A 10,025-nucleotide genomic window follows, 5' to 3' on the forward strand; every position below is an offset into this window, starting at 1 on the left:
AATGGTCGGCCTTTAATTTTTTTTTGAGCAATTCTGATTGGTGTTTTACTTCGCATCAATGTAACGGCTATATAAATGACACAGTGTATGTACTTAACTTTTTAACACAGAGCTGAAAATACCATTAGACGTGTGGAAACCTACCTTTACTATGTCACAACTAGTTTGCTCCATTATATATTAGCAAATCTACTGTTAAGTAAAGAAAAATGAAAAACAAGTGTTTTTTAACAAAACACCTGCTTCTCACGTAAGAACAGATCAGGCCCTGATCTAGCATGAAGCCGTCCCGGATATTATTCCGGTATGGGGCTGCCGCATCAGCAAACAGCCATTTAGGGATCTTGTTAGCAATAGATGCTCACATGTGGCGTACCAAACACACAGTACTTCTCTTCATGAATAGTCTAGCTGGCCAAGCCATGTTTGATAGTCACGGCTTGATGGGAATTATCTATATATACCCCACTCAGTCAGAGTGATGAATAACCAAGGTCCAGGTTTTATTCTTTCAATGATGCGCAACAGAGGAGGAGCGAGAATAGATTTCACTGAGTGTGTTCCACCTAAATCTCTTTCACTGTCTGTCTTTTGGAGAGCCACAGAATGTTAGCTGTTGCCATGCAAGGGGGGGGGGGAGTCACTGGGTCTCAGACATCACAGGGGTGTCATGATCAAAGACTCAAGATCTCTACATGAAGCTGAGGAAATCTCAGAGACATGTGCTCAGATTCAGAATACACAAGAGAAGCTTCCCACTTCTCATGTTTTCCAAATATACTAAACTTACCACTAGGAATGAGATCTATTGAATTATTGACTATGGAATATATTTAATAAACTAACTCTTAATTCCTAGTCCCTTCAGGCTCATGAATGGATGGAGGAATGAGTGAATCAATGAATAAATTAATGTACTTATATGAACACACCTTTACACCTAACTATGTACCTGTTTAGATTACCCAAAAGTGCTTCACATGAGAGAAGATGTGATTGAATTTCATTGCAGCACTCAGGCTTCTACCTACCTGGAGTTTAAGTGGCAAGGCTATACCTTTGATGTACCTTTGAGGAATACCTTTTAAGATGTATCTTTGAGAAATGACCGTGAGTTAGCCTCGAGTGAGAGTGCTGAAAAACATCACATGAAAGGGCTTTGTCTTCCTTGATCTTTGCCTGTGAAGAAACATTGTGATGGAGGAGGAACAGTGTGATGGAGGGGAAACATTGTGATGGAGGGGGAACAGTGTGATGGAGGAGGAACATTGTGATGGAGGGGGAACAGGGAGATTTGGCTCATTTGGTCTATATTATACACTCACACGCACACACACACACACACACACACACACACACACACTCTCACAAAGTGGCACAGTCAGTCCTCAAAGGCAGGCACATGTGATGGAGGAGGAACAGTGTGATGGAGGGGGACCAGGGATATTTGGCTCATTTGGTCTATATTATACACTCATACTCATACACACACACACACACACACACACACACACACTCTCACACACACACTCACAAAGTGGCACAGTCAGTCCTCACAGGCAGGCACAAGGAGCAGCATCCATGTGGTCACTCAGCGAGACATTGTAAATGTACAGCTCACTGGAGCAAGTGACCTGCTGTCCGATTAAGTATCTCTGTCTTTTCCTCTGTGTATGTGTGTTTTGGCGAGTTTTTGTTTGGGCTGTTTCTGTGGTTTCGTTGTGTGTGTTTTTTTTACCTATATGTTTATATTTTGTTCTATTACATGCTGATAGATGTGTAAATGACTCTAATGCATCATATGATCGATTGTTCCACTAAAGACAATATTCCAGTCCTTCTCGTGCTCATCCACCATGTCTTCTCTCTAAGTTGCCATCTTTCACACACTCATGTTCTCTTTCTAGTCTCTTTTCACACCTTCCCTTGGTCATCATCTAATCTTTCACCATTTCTCAAAGCGTGTGTGTGTGTGTGTGAAGGAGAGTGAGAGAGAAAGAGAGAGATCGTGTCTGCTTTTTCCATCCTTGTAGGGATCTGTTGCTATGGTATAAGTTACATGCACTTAAACAAATATTTTGTTGGATTTGCTTTGTTGTAATGTGGACATCATTGCACATTAATGTGTGAATCAACACAGATTTCTCTTGTAAGCCTTTTAGACACAACTTCAACTAATTTCAATGGAATTGTTCACAGTTAGATGAAAGGTGCCATAGATGCAGGGACGTGCACAGGAATTTTGAAGGGCAGTTGCTCTGGCCGGGAAAAAAGGGGCAACACGTTCATTTTTGTCACCTCCGCCGCCACGCCCCCGTCCCCTGGACGCATATTTTGCCTATATCACTTGAAACTCTCACTAACCGCCGCTGCCACGCCCTCGTCCCCTGGACGCTTATTCCGCGATTATTTTATCTAGGCTTATGAAGTTATGCAGCCGTAATACTATTTAAAATAAAATATTTCCTTCGGAGGGGCAACTTCAGTCGAGGAGGGCAAACGGGCAGTTGCCCGAGCAACCTTAGCCCCCTCCTGTGCACGTCCCTGTCTAACAGTATATTCAACCAGAAACTCTTACATTTTAACCTAAGACCAATTAAAAGCACACATACAAATTAATATAAGATTCATTGGATGTATTGATTATTGTCAATCATTATTAACTCTGATTTTTCCACTCCTTCAAAGGATCCTTCAAAGGATGACCAAGCAGCAGTCAACGCTCAACCTACTCAACGTGGCGCTGTAGCCTACTCAACTAGCATGTCACAGGTAAGCATTGAGCTTCAACTAAGGGTAGCTAAACTTAACTAATGTATCACGGCTACTAGCAGGGATGGGCATTTTAAGTTATTTCAACATTCCAGTACTTACATTCATACCCTGTGGAAGGTATGCCGCTGGGTTACCAAGGCATGTGTGTATCATTGTGGAATACCATACCATGTAGTGACCTGTATGTGTTGATGTGTTCATGTTCGTGTTCATTGTGTTGTCTGTGTGTTGTCTGTGTGCCTGGGTGCCTGTGTCCTTGCTCTCTGTCAGCCGCAGCAGCTCATGTGCGGGTTGCTATGCGCTGCGGGGGGCTGGCAGAGTAGCCGGGGGGCGGGGACACCTGGATAAGATAACTTGTTTCTTGTTGTTGAGCCTCTTCGTGCTCGCGGTTCTGTGATAAGCAGTCACATTGATTTACGTGTCATGGATGTTAATCAATAAAGGAATCATTACGGAAAACCCCCAATGCGTAGTGACTGAGATCGCTACAATATGCTTAAATTAAACACGTTGACATTTTCACTCCTAACATGAACAGAAGATAGCAGTATTGCACTGTTTTGACTAGTGAGTATATTTTGACACTGAAAGTGAAGTGACTAAAGCTGGTCTTTATCCCCTCCTGGTGGCAGGCTGTAATACAGAGTTTAGAAACCCCCACCATTATGAATGACATTATGGGGCACTAATCTTCTCAAATTATATTTACACAATTGTCAGTTTTTTTTTTAGTAAATCAACTATATCTGAGTTACCTTTCCCAGATAAACTGCAAAGGAATGTGTAAGAAAAACACACACATTCATATAGTATTCATTCCCACAAGATCAAATAGCCTTTATGCACTTATGAATGTCAATAATTTGACACATTTAACAAATTGTCCACTCAGGGAGTCTCCCCCTCTGTCTCTCACCAGGGTCTCTGTCCCCGTCTCTCTCCACCTACGCTGGACACGGCTGGGCAAAAGGGAGGGGTGGAAGCTGATAGCAATTTTTTAGTGCTAAAAGATTGGTGGAGACGCAGTCTGAGTATGATCTGTCAAGAAACAGGTTTAATTGTATACAGCGATGCGCATTAAGGGGGATAGACAGAGGTTTCACCCAAAAGCTTCACCTATGTCTCATTTTGTCAGCCATTGTAACATTTCAGTTTTTATATCTTCCATAGCATAAGGGGTGTCACCCCATAGCCCCGTCCCTCCATGAATAAGTATCAGTCTGCTACCCTTGGTTCCGGGAAACTCCACAACAAAAGCACAATTTAAATGCATTCCATTTAGTTTTAAAATGTAAATAGTTCTAGGACGAACACGTGCATGTGTACATACACACACAAACGCACACACACACACACACACACACACACACACACACACACACACACACACACACACGCACACAAATACACATACACGATGAGAGAGCGAAAGACCACATGCTATCATACCAATGCACAAGCTTTCTGTGTGCTCCTCAGGTAGTTAGCCAAGTTGAGCACCTTAGGTTGGACAGCACTGCACTGCACACTACAAGCTTCATCCACTAGGGGGCGCCAATTTACTCATGCTACCCTTCAGTCATGGTTACTCAATCATGCCCACATTTGTTTTTTTGTGAACTGTGAACTTTTGCTCCCTGTCTTTTACATAATTTCTCCTGGCCTACGTATGCATTACCGCTCAAGATGAAACATGAGTTGTGATTGGATGACACTGTTGATTGATGTACGTATCTACCTCTCAGGGTCCTTGGCTCTACCAGTGGGCGTGGTGCTGGGTATGGTCTTTCTGATGTCGATGGGCGTGGCTTTGTTTCTCTTCCTGTACAGGAGGAAGTGAGTTTATCGTTTATCGCTGTTATGTATCTGTCTGTCTCTCTTCCTCTCTCTCTCTCTCTCTCTCTCTCTCTCTGTATCTTTTCGGCTCACTCTCATTCAGACTAATTCACGTTTTTTGTGGCCATACAACAATTTTATCATGAAATGTCATCAGTTAATATCTCAACTGAACTGTTAAAACCGTATGATGGGAGATCGTATAGAATGCCCTACAGGCCATGTTTTTATTGTAGTGAAGGACATTGTGCGTGTGCGTGTGCGTGTGCGTGTGCATGTGCGTGTGCGCGTGTCTGTGTGCGTGTGTCTGTGTGTGTGTGTGTGTGTGTGTGTGTGTGTGTGTGTGTGTGTGTGTGTGTGTGTGTGTGTAAGTATGTTTGTACATTTTGTACAGGAGTATATGTGTGAGGGCACATGCTGAATTTTAAATCTGAATTTCTACCACGCCCACTTCCAATCTTCCTTTATAATACAGAGGCAGGTACTGATGTCGCTGTGCACCTCTAGTTAGGGGGTGATGTAAATACGCATCCTGTGCACTTGTGACCTGACAGTCGTAATTATGTGTAGTCTGTATTTATACACACACACCCACGTGCATGATCACACGGTTCACCCTGCTATCACAGTTTCATTCACACAATCCCTACGCTTCTGACACCCAACCCAACTATTATCACCCCCTCCCCTTTTCTCAGTGGTGTCAGAACATTATATCTCAGTACTGGCACATTGTGTCTGCATGTTTTTAGCATTTGTGCTGCTTTTGTGTGTGTGTGTGTGTGTGTGTGTGTGTTTATGTGCACACGTGCATGAGAGATTTTTTTAGAAATGGAATGGAATCAGTGTTCTGAGGACAAATTAATGTTGTATCATGTGGGGGATGTGTTGGGATGTCGGCTAACTGGAGTCGGTGGTGAAGTCGGGAAAAAGCGTTGCAGGAGATGGTTGTTTTCTTATATAAATATATTCTTATTTATTTTACTGGGGATTCTCTTCATTGACCCCAAACATGTTCACAAAACAAAACACAAATCCAAAAGTCCAAACGTACTCAAAGTACTCACAAACACTAGGCAAACTAGGCAAACGAAACTGTATTCATGAATCTAAACACAGTATTCACTTATCTAAACGCAGTATTCACTTATCTAAACACAGTATTCACTTATCTAAACGCAGTATTCACTTATCTAAACACAGTATTCACTTATCTAAACGCAGTATTCACTTATCTAAACACAGTATTCACTTATCTTAACACAGTATTCACTTATCTAAACACAGTATTCACATATCTAAACACAGTATTCACTTATCTAAACGCAGTATTCACTTATCCTCGCAGCAGGTAAGTGCTCTTTCTCTCACACGTCTCCTCAAGGAATGAGGCACCCTAAATTGGTCCAATCAACCCTAATTGGGCCCAACCATGGCAGTGGGGGAGCCCTCCCCACAATTCCATTGCAGTGGGCTGAGAAGGGGGAATTCACCTTCACATATCAGAACCCTTCAAGCTTTGTTGTTAATGTTGTAGTTGTCATTGTAGTTTGTGATGCATTGTGGGTTCTCATACTGTGATGGCCATCTTGAGCACTTAGCACAAATGTCTGATTATTTACATTTTTGACTGTCTATCAGACAGGCACATAGCAATACATTTTTTTTTACTTAACCTCTGTCATGGCCTTATCTCTTATTAATTTGGTTCCTCCCTCGTTCCCTCTCTCTTTTCTTTTCGGTGTTACTGCATTGTTAGCATTTTAGCTTGACCTCAGTTTGGCTTCAGAGTCGAACCCTTTGATCTGTCATGACATGGGTGAGCTCATATGCACATACACTTCTGTTCATATGTGTGTGTGGTGTGTGGGTGGGTGTGTGTGTGTGAGCGCATTTGTCTAGGTGTGTGCATGCTCGGTGCACATAAAGTCTAAAGTCTGTGGTTGTCGTCGACAGGAAGTAGGGGAGGTGCGACAGGAAGCAGAGAGATAGAGACCAAATACAGAAGACTGAGGAGAGGGAGAAGGAGGACAGATAGACAAACGCGTCGAAGAGACAGGCAAAGAGAGATTGGAGGGCCTGGCAAGCAAGTGACCCTGAGGAATGGGAGAGTAAGACGACAAAGAGAAGACTGGGAGAGAAAGGGGGCAGGAAAGGAAGATAGAGAAAAAGAAGAGAGGACAGATAAGAAAGATGGAGAGAAGAGAGCGAAAGAAAGTTAGAAATGTGTACCATCATGCTCTCACAGTAACACAGTAAGGTCCACTGTACAACAAGCAACTGGTGAGTAATATGGACATCATTATGACCTGTGTGTGTGTTTGTGTTTGTGTGTGTTTGTACGGGTGTGTGGTGCACGTGTGTACGAGTGTGTGTGTGTATCACAAAGACATTCTCAGTCATTGAAGTCAAGCATACCTTCCACAAGACTGCACAAGGTAGAGTTGTTTGTTATAGTTAAGGTATTTAGCAGATGCTTTTTGTCCAAAGTGAAACAAAACATTAGATTACAAAAATATATATCTATATATTACAAAAATGAGAAAAATGTTTAAGGAAATGGGAGATACTTTGGCCTAGAAATTGTATAATTTGAAACCGAGTGTGTTGCTAAGATGAAAATCCCTCCTGTGTGACAGCCAACATACACACACACACACACACACACATACACACACAGCTTAGCACACATGCTGTGGAGGCCTGGAGGAACAGACTCGGGTCTCCTGGGAGAGGAAGACCAACACACACACACACACACACACACTACTGTGGCCGATTTCTGTAAGAACACTGAACGCTGCAGATACGTGCCACACTCGAGTGCACTGTCAGTATTGCCAGAAACTCACAGGCATGCTGCCGTTACACCCTGGGGTGTTCTTTACCAGTCTGTGTTTCTAAGAGGTTATGTATTGGACGCCGTAGGGAAATTAATTCAGCTCTTATACATATCCGTAAGTTTCTTCATCACTAAGCAAAGTTCCCAGTGTGTCAGCACGTCTCGCGTTGAATTTTCGTATGGGGTTTAGGTCACACAACCTCGTACAAGTGCAATCAGTGGGTATTCTCGTTCCCTCTTTTACCATGGTCCAGGTTACCATAGCGATTACAAGCAAAAGTAGTTGAACTCTCTGCCGCAACATTATTCAAGCTCCGACCTGAGACTTTAGCTCAAGCGAAGTCCTTCGCTTAATTACCTTGTTGGAAAGTCACCGACAAAAAGCCCCTTAGGGTCTGGTGTAACCTTTTTTTGAAGCAGAGTTAAAGTGTTGATTTTAATGAGTCGCCATGAGCGTTGACATACACATTCAGATGTAGCTTGTTAAGACCGTTATGTCCCGAGAGAGTTCAGCACCAAAGGCAGGCCCTCTAGGTGTGTCTGTCTGCTTGGTGGATACTCAGTTTAGCTGAGGTGCTTTGGGCACATACTACATATGTGTGGAGGGGGTGAGGGGACAAGAATAACCTTGAAAATGACATTTCCGACGAAAGACGCAAAGGCCACACCAAGTTGCCTACAGCGCTGATGCGTAGAGATGGATAGAGTGGTTTAACTGTATATGATGTTATCTGTCTTGCAGTATACTAATATAAGTTATACGTTTTGCTGTACCTGTAAGGGCAAATTACTACATATTATTATACGGCCCCTCAGCATGCTTTAGAATGTTCCATTGATTGGAATGGGGAAATGGAATGGGGGCGACAGTGGTACAGGAGGTAAAGAAGTCGTTTAGTAAGCAGAAGGTTGCTAGTTCGATTCCCTGTCGAAGTGTCCTTGAGCAAGACACTGAACCCCTAATTGCTCCTGATGTGCAGTGTGCCATCAGTGTAAATGTAAAATGTGTATACATTGTAAGTTGCACATATGTAAGTCGCTTTGGATAAAAGCGTCTGCTAAATGACTAAATGTAAATGTAAAATGTGAATGGACCACGCTTATGTTCGGAAGTCCGAACTATGTGTCGAGGTCCTGTTCATCCTGACAGGATTTATTTTCCGATACTGTACAGCACACATTATCTCTTACCTACTAACCCTAACCCCAAATATAGCTCATAAACCTAACCCCAAGCTAACCTCAATGTGTACTAGAATAAAAAGTAGAGCTTTATTGATGGATTCAATATTGAGTATATAGTGTGCAGAGACACTTCATAAAAAGTATGGCGGATAGAATTGAATGCCCTTAAACCCTCAAACCCTCAAACCCTCAAATTTGGTAATGCACGACTTTAACTGTCAGACCGGAACAGAGTGGATGGCCCACATGTACAATTATAATTAGAGTTGTAGGTAGAGTTAGGGTATTCTTGTCCAAAGCGACTTACAAAGAAAAATGGAGGCGGCAGGTTCCCATTAAGCCTCTACTGTGACAAATATCAGAAACTTGTTGAACTCCCCTTTTATTAAGTCATTAAATGCATTGCCTACAACAGTAGGATAGGAGTAGTAGTAGACTATCAGGCCCTCGGCTCTGTTAAGTGCCTAGAAATTGAATTGAATTAAAGGTCCCCGAAATGACAAAAGAAATACATAAAAGAAGTAAATTAATAAATGCACAATGTTGCTGAAAACACTTTTATTCAAATCAGATCAAATTATTAAATTATTCAAATTCAATTATTCAAATGCAGGTGTCGTTTTATTTACTTTTATTTAACTTTTATTGCATTCAGACTCAGTGCAAATTCAGGTGTAATTTTATTTTGACAACAGAAACACTTACTACAACTTCAATGGGTATGCTTTTATATAGTGTAAATATAGCCTTTTTCAAACATTAATAATGCCTTTATTATTATTATATTAATGTTTTTACTGCTGTTACTACTACTGCTACTATCACTGATATTAACTAGGGCTTTGATACATTGAGGCATACTCTGCATATCTGTAAACAATGCAAGAATGAATGAATGAATGAATGGATTTGATGCCTATTCTCAGATAAGACGTCAGATAAGGGAAGGACGTGCACTGCATGGCACATACTGTTGGGTTCTGTGCCATAAAACTTGCAGGTGCAGCAGTTTAGCGCTTCTACTAAGAACTAAGGTTCTGTGAAAAGGCCCCCTCGAGCTGTTGACAGCTTGTCCAGATGGGCACTGTGTGAGCGCAGTGTAACCAGGGTAACCTGTGTAACCAGGGTAACCTTTGGAAGTCTCACCATAACCACTGGTTTACAATGTGAGAGACACAGAAAACAGTTTAGTTAGAATGGTGTTTCCTAGAAGGCAATCTTTAGCCGTCTCTCATGCTCTCTCTATCGCTTTCAATCTCTCTGTCAGTGTTGCTGGAAAACAACATTTATTTAACATGCATACAGAGTTCAAGGTCCTGGTGTAGTTTTATTTTTGACTACAGAAACGATTACTAGACCTTTAATGGTGTCTTGGAACTCAGACCTT

General features: G+C 42.0%; 1 protein-coding gene across 1 annotated transcript in view; it reads left to right on the top strand.

The window, feature by feature from the left end:
* The first annotated feature begins 6,187 nt into the window (after positions 1–6,187).
* The window catches only part of nlrc3 (NLR family, CARD domain containing 3), a 25,609-nt gene continuing 21,771 nt past the window's right edge, over positions 6,188–10,025 (top strand). The window contains 1 exon segment of the mRNA XM_042703200.1: positions 6,188–6,894. The gene's annotated coding sequence lies outside the window, so the exon portion shown is untranslated.

Source organism: Clupea harengus, chromosome 23 (genome assembly GCF_900700415.2).
Source record: "Clupea harengus chromosome 23, Ch_v2.0.2, whole genome shotgun sequence".
NCBI lineage: Eukaryota > Metazoa > Chordata > Actinopteri > Clupeiformes > Clupeidae > Clupea > Clupea harengus.